General features: G+C 37.1%; 1 long non-coding RNA gene across 1 annotated transcript; it reads left to right on the forward strand.

The window, feature by feature from the left end:
• The first annotated feature begins 893 nt into the window (after positions 1-893).
• On the forward strand, positions 894-22,508 carry LOC129635932 (uncharacterized). Its single transcript, XR_008706546.1, has 3 exons — positions 894-1,044; positions 8,740-8,792; positions 22,390-22,508. It is a non-coding gene; the product is annotated as an uncharacterized LOC129635932 (long non-coding RNA).
• The last annotated feature ends 413 nt before the right edge of the window (positions 22,509-22,921 follow it).

A 22,921-nucleotide genomic window follows, 5' to 3' on the forward strand; every position in this document is an offset into this window, starting at 1 on the left:
AGGGACTTCTATTTTTAATTTTAATGAAATTCCAATCACCTCATACAGTCACATTTTAAGATGATCATCACTGTCCAAATATTGCTTCTCATATGTGTTTGTGTATAGTAATTAGTCTGATTTACTTAAATGTGGTATAAGATAAAAAACATATGCAAATAAAGCCTAGAGGGAATAGAATCAAAATTAGTGTTCCTGATTCAGAATGGCCCATTCAGAGAAAGGTTTAGGTAAACTAAAATGTGTAGAGAATTAACCTATATCATATCCTTTTTAGTACCTGTCCTTCTTCCCAAATGTTCAAAATAATTTCTTGTTTTCACTGTACTTTGCAACTAGATTATGGTTTATCCTGCTGTCATTCCTTCCCCTAATAAATAAACTCATGTGTTTTTCTCAACAGAAGAATTAACCACACTGAAAAATGAGTAACTCTAGTTGATTCAAGGAGAAGGCAATGGCACCCCACTCCAGTGTTCTTGCCTGGAGAATCCCAGGGATGGGGGAGCCTGGTGGGCTTCTGTCTATGGGGTCGCACAGAGTCGGACACGACTGCAGCGACTTAGCAGCAGCTGATTCAAATAATAGAATTCTATCTAAGCCAGTATACATGGAGGGTTTTGTTTTTGTTTTTCTTTTGTTTTGTTTTGCTTGATAATCACGTGTATTGAGGTATAATTTACATAAAATAAAATTTACAGTTTAAAGTTTATGATTCCATGAATGTTGACAGTAAATGAGAAAATATATAGAAAGCCCCTAAGATATCGTGTATCAGATAACAGTCTCTTAGTAAGTCATAGCTACTCATCACCTCAAAGTCAACTCAGCTCCTATTTCTAACCACTATTCTACAATATGCATTAAGATCATGATGTATTTTTGCTTCATAATCTCCCTCTAATGCTTGCTTCAAACTGTGGAAGAGATGGAAGTCAAATGTATTCATGGATGCATGCATGCTTAGCCACTCAATCATGTTCAACTTTTTGCGACCCCATGGACTGTAGCCCGCCACGGTCATCTGTCTATGGAATTCTCCAGGTAAGAATACTGGAGTGGGTTGCCATGTCCTCCTCCAGGGGATCTTCCTGACCCAGGGATGGAACCCACATTTCCTATGTCTCCTGTATTTTAGGCAGATTCTTTACTGCTGAACCATCAGGGAAACCCATGTTAATGGATAACTAAATGAAAATCCCTCCTATATTTTTATTCTCCAGCTGAAAAATTTCCCCTCTTCCTTTGTTTTTCCAGCTTTTAATCTTTGTAACTATTTATGGGACTCCGGATTCCATGCTGTATCTTTCTGTTCTGCTGTTGCAGGAAGGGTGACCCTTTCTAGGGCCTGAAAGTGGGCTTTTGGCTAGCACTCAGAAATGAACTGTCAGAGGAGATACATGTGCTGACAAAGCAAGAGATTTTATTGGGAACGGGTGCCTGGGCAGAGAGCAGCAGGGTAAGGGAACCCAGGAGGACTGCTCTGCCATGTGGCTCGCAGTCTCGGGTTTTATGTTGATGGGATTAGTTTCTGGGTTGTCTTTAGCTAATAATTCTGACTCAGAGTCCTTCCTGGTGGTGCATGCATCACTCAGCCAAGATGGATGCCCATGAGAAGGATTCTGGGAGGTGGTCGGACACATAGTGTCTCCTTTTGACCTTTCCCGAACTCTTCTGGTTGGTGATGGCTTATTAGTTCCGTGTTCCTTACCAGGACCTCCTGTCGTAAAACAACTCATGCAAATGGTCACTAGGGTGCCTGGCCAGGGTGGGCGGTTTCAGTCAGTATGCTTCCCCTAACACTGCTCTGCCCCATGGTATGTCTTTTTCTCTAGAAAACATTCCTTCATGTCATCCATGTCATGATACTGCTTCTACTACTTTGCCTTAAGTGAAATCTAGTTTCTCCCAAGGTAGTCTTTCTTGAAACATTTCTTACTGATGTGGCTACTTAAGACCTGAATGATTGAAGGCCTAGGTGAACCCCAGTGATGAATTCCAATCCATCAGACACCAATCTACTGGCCCAGATGGACTGTATTTTCCATAGTTTTTCCTGAGAAATGTGATATGCATACTTGCAAGAGAGTTTTGGATAAGCCACTTGGGCTAGCAGTGGGAGATTTCATGCCAGAGCAATGATTTCAAGACTTTTGGACTCTATTCTCATGTTTTATAATAATACACATACTATTATAAAATTCTAGTTATAAGACATGCTCCATTTACTATCCATGGATAACATAAACACTGAATTTTGAAAAATTTATATATGTTTCTTATCTAAAATATAAAGGCAAATAAAGAAATAACTGATAATGCAAATTACTCAGACATGATGAAATATAAACATATAATGAAATAGCTATAATATATAGATATATATGAAATATATACATACATATTCATATGAATTATAATTCATACTCAGGTATAATTATTGAATATTAATTATAATTATTAAGTGTTGCTTTAAGAAAAGTTAAAAAAAAAAAAACCTCAGAGACCATCTATATAAGAAGGATAGAAGAAGACAGAAAAATATTGGTGTTACGCAAAGTAAAAATAGACCAGGTTATGGCTTTTTTTTTGTTTTGCATTTGATTAAAGAAACAAGGAAATGACATTAATGGGCATTGGAATAATATGCCAAGACAAATTACAGACTGTGGAGGTTGGAGGCAATGAAGAAGAAAATATTCTCACAAATAAACTGGTCCTTAGATGTAAGTTATGGCAAAGCACTTCTCTGTTTTATGACACAGACCAGAGCAGTCACAAGTATCACAGAAAACAAACCCAACAAATGCACAGTTTGTACTGTTAAGAAATAGACTAACAAAGGGATTCAAATGTGAAGCTTTATGTACAATAGATTTAACCTATAATGCAGTCTAGAGGTGAGCAGTCCAGGGAAGAGCAGATGGCTTGGCCAATGCCAACATGTCCTTTCGAGGTTGTAGCAAGCAGTGCCACCCGCTTCTTAACCACCAGCAAGTGGGGAAAAGACACCTAGGATATGGGGCTCCATTGCTAAGGAAAGATTCAAAACTATAGACATTAACTCTTTCTTAGGCTATTGACCAAACGTAGTCATAAGGACAAACCTAGCTACAGAGGAGAGAGGGAATGTGACCATGTGAAAACCTAAAATGCAGGTAGATCTATTACTCAAAGGAAGAAAAAGCAATTTTTAATGTAAAAATTTCTTGTAGAGACAAATATTAGTTTCTGTATAAAAGACCTTAGCAATCATATAGAAGAAAATTGGATATTTGAAAGAAAAAGATAACACTATGAAATGCTATAGATATAGACAGTAGATGTTTTGAGACTATGTCCTTGTAGCCTGAAAGACAAAGATGCTTCTAACAAACATGTGAATGTATAATTTTCAAGTTAGTAAGCAAATATGAAATATATGTTAGATCACCTTTACTAAAAAAGTTCAATGAGATCTCTGCATTTCATGTGTCTCTGCTACACAAAAGAATTTTGTTCTTTCACTGTTTAATACTGAAATTTTTCTGTTATTTATTTTTAATTGGCTTTGTTGCCTTCTAGTAACTGTATTACTCTATTCAAACACCTGTTTTAATTGAAATACATAGCTGGAAATGCTCTAATAATAAATTTAGTTTCTTTCCAGAAGTAAGTTATGTAAGTTTTAATTGGGTTCAAAACTTATCATAATTAGATGTATTAAATCATGTGCTGGCTTCAAAATCATCTTTTAATTAATTCTTCCTGAATTACTGGCTAGCATGTTTCATATCCATTTCAAATGGATTAATCATCCAATCTAGGATTGCATGTTCATACAGATTTTTAAATTTAAGCATTATATCTTTTTAAATAGAACACAAATGAGAGCAGTGTAGTTTCATTTCTGTGTGCTTGAGCTTATCCATATTTAACTGCTACAAAGATAGAAACTGAAAGTTCTTGGCAAGTAAGAATTTTTTAAATTGTTTATGATTGATAATTAATTTACTAATATTCTTTTACTTTATTGCATAAGAAGGACCTCATTTATCTTTTAAAATGCATATTAAATATATGTCACATCATTTCATAATATTTTAACTTTGCTATTCAATTTTTACTTGATTAAAAGCATTCTACAACAGAATCAATTAGTGAACAAAATCCTTTTAGAATAAGTTTAAGATCAGTTGTTCATTTCTTCCTTATTGTCTTTTCAATAAGTTTGTGAAATTAATCATTCATTGGGTCACATTAATTATATGAGTGTCACTAACAGCAACATTCTTTGGTTTATGAAATCTTTAACTTAAATTCTCAGTGGTTAAGTATAACTGATGAATACTGAAATACATGCTAAAATACTTGATTCAACTTTTAAAATGAGACTTTAAATCCATGTTACTGACTTACTATACCCAGGACTCCATCTTTTTCATAAGCAATGATGTTGTAGAGAGGAAAATTTTTATGTAAACTGACATATAAAGGTTATAAAAATTGTCACAAGTATAAAGTACTCGTTGTTAGGGTGTCAGCTCAGGTTCTTCAAGAGGCAGACACCAAGGCAGGATTCAGTTCAGTTCAGTTCAGTTGTTAAGTCATGTCCGACTCTTTACGACCCCATGAATCGCAGCACGCCAGGCCTCCCTGTCCAACACCAACTGCTGGAGTTCACTCAAACACATGTCCGTTGAGTCGGTGATGCCATCCAGCCATCTCATCCTCTGTCGTCCCCTTCTCCTCCTGCCCCCAATCCCTCCCAGCATCAGAGTCTTTTCCAATGAGTCAACTCTTCGCATGAGGTGGCCAAAGTACTGGAGTTTCAGCTTCAGCATCATTCCTTCCAAAGAAATCCCAGGGCTGACCTCCTTCAGAATGGACTGGTTGGATCTCCTTGCAGTCCAAGGGACTCTCGAGAGTCTTCTCCAAAATCACAGTTCAAAAGCATGGGGAGGGAGGTGGGAGGGAGGTTCAGGATGGGGAACACGTGTACACCAGTGGAGGATGTATGTTGATGTATGGCAAAACCAATACAATATTGTAAAGTAAAAAAAATAATAATAATAAAAAAATAAAAAAAAATGGAGACCAAAAAAACCTTTTTTAGATCACAAACCTGAGCAAATTTGTGGTCATTATGCTAGCCTTAGAAGTAACATTTAATGAAAGTCATTCAGGCAGAAGTAAAGTAATAACACATGGGAATCTTTAGCTCCTTAATAGAAGAACATTGAAAATGGTAAATATGGGAATGAATAGGAAATGCCTCAATTATCTATGTTTGAAAACTCTTTTTTTAAAAAATTTTATTTTATTTTTAAACTTTACATAATTGTATTAGTTTTGCCAAATATCAAAATGAATCCGCCACAGGTAAAAATAAAACTGATAATATATATGGTGTGTGTTTTAATAAAAGTAAGGTTAAAGTATATGAGAACATCACCACAAACCACTGAAGGAGGAAAATTGAAGGCTAATATCTAAGATTCCTTATTAATATGGCTGTTAAAAAAAGAAAATACATGTGATTGAGACTGTAGAAAAGGGAGCTCTGGGGTATTGTAGAAATATATGTTGGTGCAACCCCTAAGGAAGATATTATGGAATTACCTCAAAAAATTAAAAATAAAGCTAACATCTGATTCAAAAACAAATAAACATACAAAAAAAACCAAAAGCATCAATTGTTCAGTGCTCAGCTTTCTTCATAGTCCAACCCTCACATCCATACATGACCACTGGAAAAACCATAGACTTGACTAGAAGGACCTTTGTTGGCAAAGTAATATTTCTGCTTTTCAATATGCTATCTAGGTTGGTCATAACTTTCCTTCCAAGGAGTAAGCGTCTTTTAATTTCTTGGCTGCAATCACCATCTGCAGTGATTTTGGAGCCCCCCAAAATAAAGTCTGCCACTGTTTCCACTGTCTCCCCATCTATTTCCCATCCTGAAAGATGATGTTGTGAAAGTGCTGCTCTCGATATGTCAGCAAATTTGGAAAACTCAGCAGTGGCCACAGGACTGGAAAGGTCAGTTTTCATTCCAACTCCAAAGAAAGGCAATGCCAAAGAATGCTCAAACTACTGCACAATTGCACTCATCTCACACGCTAGTAAAGTAATGCTCAAAATTCTCCAAGCCAGGCTTCAGCAATACATGAACAGTGAACCTCCAGATGTTCAAGCAGAGGAACCAGAGATCAAATTGCCAGCATCCACTGGATCATGGAAAAGCAAGAGAGTTCCAGAAAAACATCTATTTCTGCTTTATTGACTATGCCAAAGCCTTTGACTGTGTGGATCACAATAAACTGTGGAAACTTCTGAAAGTGATGAGAATACCTGACCACCTGACCTTCCTCTTTAGAAACCTGTATGCAGATCAGGAAGCAACAGTTAGAACTGGACATGGAACAACAGACTGGTTCCAAATAGGAAAAGGAGTACGTCAAGGCTGTATATTGTCACCCTGCTTATTGAACTTATATGCAGAGTACATCATGAGAAATGCTGAGCTGGAAGAAGCACAAGCTGGAATCAAGATTGCCAGGAGAAATATCAATAACCTCAGATATGCAGATGATATCACCCTTATGGCAGAAAGTGAAGAGAAAGTAAAAGCTTCTTGATGAAAGTGAAAGTGGAGAGTGAAAAAGTTGGCTTAAAGCTCAACATTCAGAAAACTAAGGCAGGATTAGACATTTACAAATTTATTTGAGGAAATGCCTGTGAAGAACAAAGGGAAGGAAACAGAAGATAAAGAGTGTCTTCAGATTGCAACACAGGTCTGACACCTGTGAAAGGAGAGAGGAAAAGGAGGATTGGAAATAACGAACCTTGGACTACAGAGCAGTTTTAAGAAGAAATTGGAAGAGGCAGATGGGAGATCCTCAAGTTAAAGTCACCTTTTAGAGGAACCTAGCGACTTCACTTTGACTTTTCACTTTCATGCATTGGAGAAGGCAATGGCACCCCACTCCAGTACTCTTGCCTGGAAAATCCCATGGATGGAGGAGCCTGGTAGGCTGCAGTCCATGGGGTCGTGAAGAGTCAGTCATGACTGAGCAACTTCACTTTCACTTTTCACTTTCATGCATTGGAGAGGGAAATGGCAACCCACTCCAGTGTTCTTGCCTGGAGAATCCCAGGGATGGGGGAGCCTGGTGGGCTGCCGTCTATGGGGTCTCACAGAGTCGGACTCGACTGAAGCGACTTAGCAGCAGCAGCAGCAGTGCCCTATTAGAATAGACTTGTGCTGGTATCACCGCTGCACTCACTGGAACAGCCTACAGAAAGTGCGGCCTCACTATGAATACAATGATGGGTCCAGACAGTAGAGGGGCCAACTGACATCAGTGAATGTCACCCCCTGCAGCAGACCTGAGAGCACAGCTGCCAAGTTAGCAATTCTGAAACTCACATTTCCTCTTTGGCTTTTTAATTAGTGATAAACCATACATCTCCAAGCAACAGAACTTTATTTTTAAGCAGGGTACTTCCATTCACCTCTAAAGAAAAGATGCTTATCTGTTATTCATTACAGAGATGGATTTTTTGTTCAACTTTCACTAGCTTATAGATTCTTCTTCAATCATCTTCACTGCTTAATTCAATAGAAGAAAATAATTTGATTTGGATTTTTCTCTTTTCTTGAACTAATGACCTTCTGAAGTGGATAAATGTATTTCTCCAATATTTTTTAGCTTTTGATATTTTTGTCATCAATTTCCTATTTTTTAAGGAGTGAGTGCTTTATTATTCTGATTAGAATATTTATAAGCATTTCAGGGACAGGATTATAGCTCTCAGACACTACTTTAAATCTTGAAAGTATAATTTTGTCAAATACAATGGCATTTGTTTTTTTTTTGGCAAGTGTACACTTAATTTTGATCATTCCATTGTTTAATTAAAAAAAGAAAAATTGGCAGAGTACTTCATGACAGTAGATTAGTAGGCAAAGCTATAAAACTCAACTTCAAATTTCAACTAAATATTGCTAACATTTTCCCTTTATTTGGCATTTTGAAATGAGAACTAATTAAACACACACATATATATACATATGTGTGTATATAATTATCCTTATATATTTAAATATTATTATGAATTCAACATCCACACATTTACATTGATAGATATCCTTAAATGGTGAATCAAGCACCACCATTGGTAATTTAATTTTTCTAAATGATAACAATTCTTAGTAATGTTCAAAAGAGAACAGTGCTGAAAATTTCCCTAAATTTCCAGCTATATGACTACAGAATTTAACGCCTTCTAAAATCATGCAAAAATAAGTTCAGAAAGTCATAAGCATGTACTTGACCCATAAAGATCCAGTAATGCATTAAATCTGTGGGACAGATGTTGCTCCTTACTGTGTAGAAAAACTACCCTTTACATTGCAAAATGTCACTCATTCATGGCTCCTTCAACCGATTCCAGCAATGCCCTTCAGTCATGATAGTCAAAAGTACCCTTATTTTTGTATAGAATGAGCCATGAAATGCCTTCTAAGGCAAGAGTCCTGTGAAGTATAGAACTTCTTCTATGTTAAACAGTATGTGAGCTAAAACTATTTCTTCCTGAAGTCCTCCCTAGACTACTCAACTGCTCTTCTAAACTAATAATTAATAGGTATTTTAAATGTATTTGTTTGAAGGGCCATCAATTCATTGACCTATAAGACTACTGAAGCTTTTTTTTTTTTTTTTTACTCCAATTTGTTCTATCACTTGAAAAAAGAGGTGAAGGAAATTGCTCAGTATATACCCAGGACACCAGAATTTCAAGTGCAGGTAAGTGTTTAAAAAGTTGATCTTACAAGGAAAAATTAGCAATTTTTTGCTGCCCTGAATTCTTGTAGTCTGCAGCATAATGTCTTCAAGCTACAACAGGCTTGTCAGTTCTCCCCTGTAGGATTCTACTGTGAATAACAGGACTGGGCACTGGATTTCTTATGTTTTATCAGCCTTGCCTAATAAGGAGTGGATAATTATTTTCTTGTCATAATTTTCAACATTCATTCCTAAGAACAAATTATAGCCAGGTACAAATGGAATCATAAAAAGGATATAATTAAGAAACAAGAGGGAATTAAAAAAAAAATGCTTGCTGTTTTACTGAGACCAGATCCCAGTTTATTTCCTTGCCCTAAGCAGAAGAAACTAATTTTCCTACTGTGGCTTGATCTTGTTGTGGGATAGTCTGTTTTGTCAGAGTCTAAGAAGCCTGATCCCCATGCCATCCCTAATTTAATTCTATGGTTGACCAGTCCTCTTGGGGATATCTTATCTCGGATCTTTATTTCACATTGTTTTGTTGTTAAAGTTCTTTTTCAGCCCCTGAAATATTAATCTCCTTGTCACTGAAAGAGACATTTTTTAGGGATTATAAGATTATCAGTTTAAATATGATGCTGGAAAGTGTCATCATTAGGTCTATGGATACAATAAATTCCTAAGTTTTCTGTGGAAATTAATGCAAATATTTTTTTCCCTGAATTTATAGAGTTTAGAGCAAAAATCTCAATACACACATTTGGGTTGGAACCCTGACTCTAGCAGATTCCAACTTAACATTTGCTGGATGAATAGCCTGAAATCAGTTCTGTGACCTTTTTATGCCTTCAGCTGCCTTACTGGTAAAATGTGTCACATTATGAGGTGGTTTGAATGATGAAATGAGGTGATGTTTACAGCAATAGCTTAGTGCTTGGTCTAGAGTTAGAATTCAAGTAGATGGGGAAAAAGTGGAAACAGTGACAGATTTTATTTTGTTGGGCTTCAGAATCACTGAGGACAGTAACTGCAGCCAGGAAATTAAAAGATGCTTGGCCCTTGGAGAGAAAGCTATGATAAACCTATTTAAAAAGTAGACATCACTTCACCGACAAAGGTCCATCTAGTCAAAGCTATGATTTTTCCAGTAGTCATGTAATGGATTTGAGAGTTGGACAATAAAGAAAGCTGAGCGCTGAAGAATTGATGCTTCTGAACTGTCGTGTTGGAGAAGACTCTTGAGAGTCCCTTGGATGACAAGGAGATCAAACCAGTCAATCCTAAAGGAAATTAGTCCTGAATATTCATTGGAAGGACTGATGCTGAAGCTGAAGCTCCAATACTTTGGCCACTTGATGCAAAAAACTGACGCACTGGAAAAGACCCTGATGCTGGAAAGACAGACGGCAGGAAGAGAAGAGGGTGACAGGATGAGATGGTCGGATGGCATAACCGACTCAATGGACATGAGTCTGAGCATACTCTGGGAAATAGTTCAAGGATAGGGAAGCCTGGATTGCTGCAGTTCATGGGGTTGCAAAGAATCATACATGAGAGAGTGAACAACAGCAACAAACAACATTAATTATAATAAAAGTATTATAAAGATAAGATTTTTCTTTATACTTTGTAGAGTAGCTAGTATCACTAATTAGTGAGTCAACATTATTTCAGAGGTTTTAAAACATAGAGTTGATTTCCCTCCCACTTAGTTCAGGAATGGTGATCTACATCAACAAGTGACAGTCATTTGGGGATAGGCAGCTCTTCCTACTTTGCAACATGGCTTTTAAATTCTCTCTGATCATCACCCTGCAAGTCCCATGAAGGAGGGGAGAAATGTTTACTTACATATTTATTATTTACCTGGTTGTGTCAGGTCTTAGTTGCTTCACGTGAGGTCTTTGTTGTGGCATGTGGGATATTTTGTTGCAATGTACTGCCACTGCTGCTGCTAAGCTGCTTCAGTCGTGTCTGACTTTGTGCAACCCCATTTAGGCGGCAGCCCACCAGGCTCCTCTGTCCCTGGGATTCTCCAGGCAAGAATACTGGAGTGGGTTGCCATTTCCTTCTCCAATGCATGCATGCATGCTAAGTTGCTTCAGTCATGTCTGACTCTGTGTGACCCTATGGACAGCAGCCCACCAGGCTCCTCTGTCCACAGGATTCTCTAGGCAAGAATACTGGAGTGGGTTACCATTTCCTTCTCCTGTTGCAATGCACAGGCGTCTCTAATTGTGGCGTATGGGCTCAGCTGTTGCTGCATGAAGGCTAGTTGCCCCATGGCATGTGCGATCTTAGTTCCCTCACCAGGAGTCAAACCCATGTTCTCCTTTGCAAGGCAGATTCTTAAACACTGGGCCACACAGGGAAGTCTCAGCATGACACCATTCTTAAATGCACAGAGTAGAAATGACATACAACTTTTAATGATTTTCTACTGGTGAGAGCTTGATCGCGTGCTCACCTATCTGCAAATGTGGCCCCTGGGCAATCATGTCACAGCTGTCCTTACTATGGGCCAAGAAGAGAAAAGATTTTAGTGGCTGGACGGTCCCCCACCATGACTTTCTGTAAGTCAACAATGCAGTAGTCTTTTCTCTGTATTTCAAAAGGGTATAAGACTTCTCTCTACTACCAGGGAGGAAAAATATGGGAAGTGGGCTTTTACTTGAGTCTCTAGGATACTATTTCTTAAACATATAGCCAATATGCAACTATAACCCAAACTCCTGGAGAACTTGTTAAAGTTGTAGATTCTAGGTCTCTAGATGATTTATAATGATCAATATCTCAGGGGCATTACCTAAAAATTTAACTTTCATCTAGTAAGTCAGGTGATCCTTACATGCATTCAATTTGAGAAGTATTGCCATAAAATCTAAGGGGATACTTCATTTAAAGTGGTAGGTGACTAAATTTCAGCCCTTCAAAAGACCTTGATGCCGGAAAGGATTGAAGGCAGGATGAGAAGGGGACAACAGAGGATGAGATGGTTGGATGGCATCACCGACTCAATGGACATGATTTTGAGCAAGCTCTGGGAGATGGTGAAGGACAGGGAGGCCTGGCATGCTGCAGTCCATGGGATTGCAAAGAATCAGACACAATAATGGAACAACAACAAAAAAAACTGCTACTATTTGTTCTTTAACATGATAGAAGTAAAAATTCAAAACAAAAACAAATACTCATGATGATTCTCTCTCTATGATGCATCTTTTTATCTTCTAAATGACTTTGCTTTTGTTCATTAGAAAGACAATGATGAATTAGTTTCAGTAGAAATTTCATCGTTTAATGTCTTACCAATGACCATCCAAATCCAGAAGTATAATATTGTGTATAAAATTATCATTAAGATCTATGGGAAGATGGTTATTATTAGGATTTTAATAGTCATATATTTTCTTCAATGATCAAAATTTATTATATGACTTTGTTTTCAATCTCTCCTAAATATATTATTTTACAATTCATCCTTATAGGGAAAATATCCTTTAAAACTATAAAAGGTTAAATCTTTTACATAACTTATTTTGTTCACTAGGATATTGTTTTATAACCTAAATCATCAAATATAATCTTTAAATTTTTTTTAGTTGCTATTATATGTTCAGACTTAAATTGAAGAAAGTAGGGAAAACCACTAGACCATTCAGATATGACCTATTTCAAATCCCTTATGATTATACAGTGGAAGTGAGAGATAGATTTAAGGGCATAGATCTGACAGAGTGCCTGATGAACTATGAAGTGAGGTTCGTGACATGGTACAGGAGACAGGGATCAAGACCATCCCCGTGGAAAAGAAATGCAAAAAAGCAAAATGCTGTCTGGGGAGGCCTTACAAATAGCTGTGAAAAGAAGAGAAGCAAAAAGCAAAGGAGAAAAGGAAAGATATAAGCATCTGAATGCAGAGTTCCAAAGAATAGCAAGAAGAGATAAGAAAGCCTTCAATGCAAAGAAATAGAGGAAAATAACAGAATGGGAAAGACTAGGGATCTCTTCAAGAAAATTAGAGATACCAAGGGAACATTTCATGCAAAGATGAGCTCGATAAAGGACAGAAATGGTATGGACCTAACAGAAGCAGAAGATATTAAGAAGAGGTGGCAAGAATACATAGAAGAACTGTACAAAAAAGATCTTCATGACCTAGTTAATCACGATGGTGTGATCACTGACCTAGAGCCAGACATCCTGGAATGTGAAGTCAAGTGGGCCTTAGAAAGCATCACTACGAACAAAGCTAGTGGAGGTGATGAAATTCCAGTTGAGCTATTCCAAATCCTGACAGATGATGCTGTGAAAGTGCTGCACTCAATATGCCAGCAAATTTGGAAAACTCAACAGTGGCCACAGGACTGGAAAAAATCAGTTTTCATTCCAATCCCAAAGAAAGGCAATGCCAAAGAATGCTCAAACTACCACACAATTGCACTCATCTCACACGTTACTAAAGTAATACTCAAAATTCTTCAGCAATATGTGAACCGTGAAATTCTTGATGTTCAAGCTGGTTTTAGAAAAGGCAGAGGAACCAGAGATCAAATTGCCAACATCCGCTGGATCATGGAAAAAGCAAGAGAGTTCCAGAAAAGCATCTATTTCTGCTTTACTGACTATGCCAAAGCCTTTAACTGTGTGGATCACAATAAACTGTGGAGAATTCTGAAGGAGATGGGAATACCAGACCACATGATCTGCCTCTTGAGAAATTTGTATGCAGATCAGGAAGCAACAGTTAGAACTGGACATGGAACAACAGACTGGTTACAAATAGGAAAAGAAGTATGTCAAGGCTGTATATTGTCACCCTGCTTATTGAACTTATATGCAGAGTACATCAAGAAACGCTGGACTGGAAGAAGCACAAGCTGGAATCAAGATTGCCGGGAGAAATATCAATCACCTCAGACATGCAGATGACACCACCCTTATGGCAGAAAGGGAAGAAGAACTAAAAAGCCTCTTGATGAAAGTGAAAATGGAGAGTGATAAAGTTGGCTTAAAGCTCAACATTCAGAAAATGAAGATCATGGCATTCAGTCCCATCACTCATGGGAAATAGATGGAGAAACAGTGGAAACAGTGTCAGACTTTATTTTTTGGGGCTCCAAAATCATTGCAGATGGTGACTGCAGCCATGAAATTAAAAGACGCTTACTCCTTGGAAGGAAAGTTATGACCAACCTAGATAGCATATTGAAAAGCAGAGACATTACTTTGCCAACAAAGGTTCGTCTAGTCAAGGCTATGGTTTTTCCTGTGGTCATGTATGGATGTGAGAGTTGGACTGTGAAGAAGGCTGAGCGCCGAAGAATTGATGCTTTTGAACTGTGGTGTTGGAGAAGACTCTTGAGAGTCCCTTGGACTGCAAGGAGATCCAACCAGTCCAATCTGAAGGAGATCAGCCCTGGGATTTCTTTGGAAGGACTGATGCTAAAGCTGAAACTCCAGTACTTTGGCCACCTCACGCGAAGAGTTGACTCATTGGAAAAGACCCTGATGCTGGGAGGGATTGGGGGCAGGAGGAGAAGGGGACGACAGAGGATGAGATTGCTGGATGGCATCACTGACTTGATGGATGTGAGTCTGGGTGAACTTCGTGAGTTGGTGATGGACAGGGAGGCCTGGCATGCTGCGATTCATGGGGTCGCAAAGAGTCGGACAGGACTGAGCAACTGAACTGAACTGATATGTTATTGTATAAAAAAGCTGTTATATGTTATCATTAAAACTCTGCCATTTTAGTAGTGTAGCTTTATGTGTTCTTTGATATTCTAAATACTATTGTTTTGTTATATATACCTTGCCAACAAAGGTCTATCTAGTCAAGGCTATGATTTTTCCAGTTGTCATGTATGGATGTGAGAGTTGGACTATAAAGAAAGCTGAGGGCCAAAGAATTGTTGCTTTTTAAATGTGGTGCTGGAGAAGATTCTTGGGAGTCCCTTGGACTGCAAGGAGATCCAGCCAGTCAACCCTAAAGGAAATCAGTCCTGAATATTCATTGGAAGGACTGATGCTGAAGCTGAAACTCCAATACTTTGGCCACTTGATGAGAAGAACAGACTCAATGGAAAAGACCGTGATGCTGAGAAAGATTGAATGTGGGAGGAGAAGGGGATGACAGAGGATGAGATGGTTGGATGGCATCACCGACTCAATGGACATGAGTTTGAGTAAACTCCGGGAGTTGGTGATGGACAGGGAGGCCTGGCGTCCATGGGGTCACAAAGAGTTGGACACGACTGAGCGACTGAACTGATTGAGACTTTCAAAAAATGCTATTTCTGTTTTGGAAAGTATTTTCTTAACATTCATGATTTGACTAGAAAAACTCTCATCTTACACTGAGCTAGCAAAAGATTAGGTTTTCTCATTTTTTTTTTTTAACATAAAGATCAAGCTTTCTTGAAACTTGGTGTAACCTTTTTCACTTTTGATGTTTTATAAATATGCCTAGGGCCAGTGAGCTTCATATCTCAGTTTCCACAGAGAGTTCAGATCTGTGAGAATTAGCAAGGGATTACAGTGATATTTTCTCCCCTGTGCTCTTGCTTCTGGCTACTATGCTCCTTCTTTTACTACATAATGTTTTCAGGAAATATTTTTAAATTCACTGTTTTTATTATGAACTTTTATTTTTCTAATATTTTTGTCAGATTTTCTTGACATCACTTTGGCCAAATATGCTATCAATGTTGGCTTTATTTCCCTGCAAATGTATTTGGGTGGTTTTGAAGAAGAGATACCATTTGAATCTATAATCCAAATCCATGTTTGTCTGCTACAAAAATTTGAACTAGGAATGAATTTCTCACCTCCCATTAAAGAAAAAATATGAAATGGAGCTTAATACATACTGAGTATGATTACTGGGTACCGGGTTTGTTAGAAAATAATCAATGTTTTCACATTTTACCAGGTTAAGTGAATTTTCCTACTCATTATTTACAGGGGCAAGGCACAATCACATAATTAAATGTACTTGCCTAGTTTCAAAAAAGAAAAGTCAGATTTCCATATTTGGAGTAGAACATAATAGGTAATTCCAAAACCTTGACTATATTTTTTCTTCCTTTTACCACTACATTTATGATTAAATCAGAATAGTCCTACTGGAAGAATTCATTTTAAGTCTCAAAAGATCTTATTTTTAAAATTTTAATAAAGCTCACATGGTATAAAATTTGATTTTGCTTACTCTGAGTAAGCAAAAGTAGGATGAGTTCACTATGAATAAAGGAAACAATAATTCGCTTGTAAATAAATGGTTTGTCACCAAAATGCCTTTGCATTCTTGAGTCTAGAGATTATAGGTAAGGTAAAACATTAACCAAGGGGTAGCCTTATGATCTGTGTGACAGAGAAGAAAAGAACTATGGTTATATTGTTGAGCCTTTGCTGAAATTTCATTGAATTTTAATTCCTATAAATACTGTTCCCCACTCTGACATTAACTCTTGATATCATGTTGATTCTAAGACCAAATCTGATCTATAAATCCAACAGGAAATGTTATCTAACATTTCATTAAATAAATGTGGGAAAATAATTAGTCTCTCTTCCTGTGTCTCTTGAGAGACAAAACATAAGGGACTGTGTTGTTTCCTGTGTACATGGTCTAGTTTAATTACATTGTTTTTATAGCCCTCCTTTATAAACAAGAAGGATAAAATCAGCTGTCCGAGACAAAATGGTAAAGAAAGAAAGGAACCAGGAGATGCAAGTGCTAGTCTAAGTGTGAAAGGCTGGGCTGAAGTCTATACCTATGGACACTTGGGATTTCTCTCACATTAAACTCAGGTATGATTGGAAAGTCTTGTTTAATAGATAAGAATGTATACAACATGCAACTGTTTGTATGTTGTATATATCCTGGTCTTTTGAAAAAAAAAAAAAAAACAACTTTAGACTTCAAGGCAAGTTTATCTATTTATCTATTTGTCTATTTATTTAGCCTTACAGTCTTTCCTCAGTAAAGAACGTGCCTGCCAATGCAGGAGACTTGGTTTCGATCCCTGGGTTGGGAAGATCCCTTGGAGAAAGAAATGGTAACCACTCCAGCATTTTTGCCTGAAAAATGCTATGGACTGAGGAGCCTGGTGAACTCCAGTCTGTGGGGTCTCAAAAGAGTTAGACAAAACTTAGGGATACAACAGCAACATTCTTTCGACCAATCAGAGACTCTCTTGTGATCATTGTTAAAAACACCACCACCAATACTCTCCCCACTTAGGCTATTTTTTACTTAGGCTTGCTTTGGTGAGAGTATATAAGTGTTAATTTACTTACTTAGGCACTCTGGCATGAGCCAGTTTCTACCTGATATTTCCCATTCTGTGATAACAGAATATATTGATTGAAGCAAACCCTCAACCAAAAAGTGAATCATGTATGCAATTCATAAGTATCATTAAAATGCAGGCATACTATTTTTACTCTATCATTAAATGCCATAATTATCAGCATTAATAATAAATATATTGAATTATTTCTGGCAGAACAATTCCATGTTCTTACTTTAAAATAAAGTTAACATGCAGTCTCTCTTTTGAGTGCCTACAATCAATTTGGAGAGATAGAGTGTGTACATAAAATAATTATATTCTAAAGATAATAATTGTGAGGCTGAATTATTTTATAGACACAAAGAAAGACCTTCATTTAGGTCTGTGTAATACAGTACTACTATTAAATGATACCAATAATAAACTCAGGTGACCAGGATGGAGCAAGAAAGATGTAAACAAAAAAAGCAAGCAAAACATGTAAACATGATGCTGGCTAATGAATTATCAAACAGTTGTAGATATTATCACAGATTCTCTCTTTAGCCTTAACACATGTGTTTGACTAGACAAAAGCAATTTATTTAAATATATATACATATAAATATTAAGTTTTATCCCTTTAAAATTTCAACTCTGACAGTTCCAAAGATAACAGTTCCTTTGGATCTAATGATCGTTATCTCCATATGTTTCAGGCACTTATTTGCTAGCAAAATTTCATTAGGCAGTGTGGAAAAATTAGCCCCTTATAAAATTACCCATCGAAGAGGACTGACAGCCTTTATTTCTTGATAGTGCCAGTATTTGTCAGAAACAGGAATAGACAGACCCCAAGTCACCAAAACAGGGTGTGTTTTGCATTATAACAGTGCCAGGTTAGTTAGGCATTTCTGTCAGTTTCAAAGGTCCAGGATAAAAAAAAAAAAAAAAAAAAGTCCAGGATATCCATATCACAGACTCTCCTTCTAGGGCTAACTGGATAAAAAGCTGACATTCTTTTAAATTTGAGAATATTTTAGTGACTCAGTGGAGGGCTATGAAATGATTTCATTTGAATGGGCTTGATAGAAATCTGACACAATCTTGTCATTAATGTCAATTTTGAGATTTTTTTAACAATAAAAAGCTTGTAGGAATTTAACATGAAAATTATCAACCCTCTTGGTTTGTAAGTTAAGTTTAGTTTTACTACTTCATATTCATATTAAAATGTTTATCTCTGTAGGCACTTTTATAATTTATATTCAATTAAACTTTTAAAACTGAGGAATTAGAAATGTTAACTTTTTTCTTAAGTTATTAATTTAAAATACAACTAGCAGATAACTAGAAAAACATTCATTTAAACAAGTGGGGATTTCATTTTGTCACCTAACCAATATTCTTGAGGAAAGGGATGCACAAACAAACCATGTATGCTTAGTCGCTCAGTTGTGTCCGACTCTTTGTGACCCCATGGACTGTAGCCCACCAGGCTCCTCTGTCTATGGGTATTCTCCAGGCAAGAATACTGGGACTGGGTTGCCATGCCCTCCTCCAAGGGATCTTCCCAACCCAGAGATTGAACCCAGGTCTCCTGCATCGCAGGCAGATTCTTTACTCTCTGAGCCATCAGAGAAGCTCCATCCAGCCATTCAGCTGCACAATAATGTCACAGACAGTTGTACTCTTTTACACTCATGTTTATTTCCTCTTGTATGTAAATTGCTGCTGTAGCTCCAGCCATCATATCTATTTTCAGGGCAGGATGAAGGGCAAACAGGGCTGTGCTGGAACATCTGTCCCATTTGTCAGAATTTACCAGCAAGCTTCCCAATGTACTCTGCTAGCCAGGTTTAAACCATGACTGCTAGCTTCACAGAGGTTTGAAAATTGGGGACTCATAGAGATTGTATTGATTGAGACCAACACAGTTGATCATTGAATCATATTACTTAATTAGCAGGGAAGTCAGAAAAGGAAACTGTGTCTGTCAAATACATATTCACTATGAAAAAAAATAGCAATGAAAATAAAATCTACACATTAAAGATTGAAAGTTAGTTGCACAGTTGTATCCAACTCTTTGTGATCCCAAGGACTGTAGCCTATGAGGCTCCTCTATCCGTGGGATTCTCCAGGCAAGAGTACTGGAGTGGGTGGCCATTTCCTCCTCCAGGGGATCTTCCTGACCCGAGGATCAAAGGATCTTCCTGACCCTGATCCCCTGCATTTCAGGAAGATTCTTTACCAACTGAACTACTAGGGAAGCCCCTACTGAAGATGGGATGTTCTTGTTCTTTTCTCTCAATTCAAATCCAGAATGAAAACTTATTGTTTTCTTTTTTAAAAATTTAATATAAATTAATTATTATTTCTTTGATATTTAAAATGTGTGTTTTTTTTTTAATTTTCTTCTGGTACACTAAACACATATATGTATTACAACTGCAATCATATATCAATCAAAAAATTTAAAAAGTAAAGAGCAATAATATATATATATATGCTTGCTCTATACTTGCTCTTCACTTGTTGATTGTCCCATAAGCCACTATTACTCTTCCTACCAGATGACTCTGAGGTTAGAGTTTCTTCAGGTTAGCTAAGGAGGAAGGACATTCATTTATGGAGAAGTTCTCACCTACAACCTGTTTTGGGACTGTGGCTTCTTTGATCTGTTCCCAGTATTGTTTTGAAATCACTCTTTGAAAATAGAAATTCCCCCACATTTCTAATCAGCTAAAGGAATTCTCCTATTTTCCAGGGCTGTCATACATTAATTGTTCAAAACATTATTCCTATCACTTCAATGGCCATGGGGACGGATGGGTGAAAGACATATGCATTTATCACTGGAAATAGAAATTCCTTCTATAATTCTCAATAGTTCCTTATTCAGTTGAATTTTTTAAGTTTACTGAGTGTGCATCAAGATCAAAGCACAGTGATGGTTGTTAAAGCATACATGCAGATGACTAATACATCCTCTTTGACAGAAGCTGAGTCTAAAGAAGTGTTCAGGAAGAAATGTCTCATGTACTATTTGTAGCACTATTAAAGCAACTATTTATAGAACCCTAAAGGTAGAGAGGAAAATCTCAAGTGGTCAAAAGTCTCAATCTGAGAAAATATATTCTAAAATATATTGTGTAAAATATATTGTGTAAAATAAGTGTAAAATATATTGTGTAAAATATATAGTGTAAAATAAGGTAGGTAACAAAGTCAATAACTGCTAAGAATTAGGCAGAAAAATGGTGCTTTCTGGCAACAAAGTCCAATATGTATAACTGTTACGTGGGTTATAACAGATTTTCTATGTGAATGCAGAAGTCACTAAGAAAGAATTTATGTTTTCAAAAAGAGGTGTTAATATTGGAAACAGATCAGAGAAGCCACAATCCCCAAACAGGTGTAGGTGAGAACTTCTCCATAGATGAGAAAGATGAGAAGAGGAAGGTGAGAGTAAAATTTTAATCAGGAAGAAGAGGTGAATTTGGGGTTGCAGTAGGCCACAGTAAATAGTGATTGAACAGAAACAAGAGTGTAAACTTCAAAACATAAAAGCAGGAGACAAGGAGGAAAAGAATTGGTGCAGAGTTGGTTATCAAGTCTGCGGGAAGAAATGAGGTCCATGACTGTTTTCCTAGATGGCCAAGTGTCATTACACCAAATCAATCTTTATCTCTTTCAAGCATAATCCCCAACATGTAAATGCAATTTAGTAACATCAATTAGTAGCATCAATCTCAGGTAAATTATCTTAACTACTTTCCAAGTTCTAAAATTCAAGCATTTAAATAATTTACCTAAAGCTGCACATCATGTGAGCAACAAATCCAAGGTTAAAATTCACCTGTAGTTCTATTAAAGTCATCTGAAATATACATGTGTGTTGTGAATATACATGTGTGTGTATGCATGTAATTGGTATTTTTTTCTTAATTTGGAATAATATGTTTTACTTAATTACAATACATTGAAAAATATGATTATGCTAATTAATGATGAATATATGCAAACATATTGATGAATATAGGCAAACAGGCTGTATATTGTCACCTTGCTTATTTAACTTATATGAAGAGTACATCATATGAAATGCTGGGCTGGATGAAGCACAATCTGGAATCAAGATTGCTGGGAGAAATATCAATAATCTTGGATGTGCAGATGACACCACCCTTATGGCAGAAAGTGAAGAGGAACTAAAAAGCCTCTTGATGAAAGTGAAAGAGGAGAGTGAAAAAGTTGGCTTAAAACTCAATGCTCAGAAAACTAAGATCATGGCATCCACTCTCATCACTTCATGGCAAATAGAGGGGGAAACAATGGAAACAGTGAAAGACTTTATTTTTGGAGGCTCCAAAATCACTGCAGATGGTGACTGTAGCCATGAAATTAAAAGGCACTTGCTCCTTGGAAGAAAAGCTATGGCCAACCTAGACAGCATACTAAAAACAGAGACATTATTTTGTCAACAAAGTTCTGTCTAGTCAAAGCTATGGTTTTTCCAGAAATCATGTATGGATGTAACAGTTAGACTATAAAAAAAGTTGAGCACTGAAGAATTGATACTTTTGAATTGTGATGTTCAAGAAGACTCTTTAGAGTCCCTTGGACTGCAATGTGATCCAACCAGTCCATCCTAAAGGAAATCAGTCCTGAATATTCACTGGAAGGATTGATACTGAAGCTGAAACTCCAATTCTTTGGCTATCTGATGAAAAGAACTGACTCATTGGAAAAGACCCTGATGCTAGGAAAGATTGAAAGTGGGAGGAGAAGGGGATGACAGAGGATGAGATGGTTGGATGGCATCACTGACTCAATGGGACATGAGTTTGAGTAAGCTTAGGGAGTTGGTGATAGACAGGGAAGCATGGCATTCTCCTGTCCATGGGGTCACAAAGAGTCAGACGCAACCAAGCAACTGAACTGAACTGAACTGATATGTAAACAAAATAGGAGCAATGGCAAAAGGAGTCTGTTTCCATTGCTGAAAATACATTTCATCATTTGAGATTCAGTTTTAATTGATCCCTTAGGGAGAATATGATAAGCAGTTATTTACCTGGCTGACATGAATACTATGGCAAATCATAGTTTTCACTATTCCTTCCACAGCTAACACTTCCTTTGTGTTCATTAATGGCTCCCAATTTCATTTACTTATTAGATTTGGTTGTTGATGCACAGAAAGCAATAATTCCTACACTGATGAATACTGAATTAAAATTGCTCAATTATCAAAGTTTTATTTTTTGTGATGTTTGTAAATGTCTGACTAGCCATGGCTGTAAGTAAAATGACTTTTGGATTTTGCACAGGTGAAGAGCTTTAGTGGGATATTGCTGTATTGAAATACTTTGTGGTGTCATGTGGAAAATATTGAAATGTCTATCTGCAAGCAGAATAAGGACAGCAGCAGAAATTAGCAATCATGGGGTAAGTGATACTGATCAGTCCCACCTCTCTCACTCCTTTTCTTTTCCCACCTCACAGCTCAGACTATGAGATTTCTAGTGATAAAGCTGTTAAATGTTTTGAGATCTTCAGAGAAAGATAATTTATTGAATTAGTCCTATATGCGTAAATTAATAGAAATATTTAATCTGAATTTAGTCTTTCTCAGTCCAGTTCAGTTCAGTCGCTCAGTCATGTCCAACTCTTTGCGACCCCATGAATCGCAGCACGCCAGGCCTCCCTGTCCATCACCAACTCCCAGAGCTCACCCAGACTCACATCCATTGAGTCAGTGATGCCATCCAGCCATCTCATCCTCTGTCGTCCCCTTCTCCTCCTGCCCCCAATCCCTCCCAGCATCAGAGTCTTTTCCAATGAGTCAACTCTTCGCATGAG

The sequence above is a fragment of the Bubalus kerabau genome, chromosome 21 (assembly GCF_029407905.1).
Source record: "Bubalus kerabau isolate K-KA32 ecotype Philippines breed swamp buffalo chromosome 21, PCC_UOA_SB_1v2, whole genome shotgun sequence".
In the NCBI taxonomy this organism is placed as follows: Eukaryota; Metazoa; Chordata; class Mammalia; order Artiodactyla; family Bovidae; genus Bubalus; species Bubalus kerabau.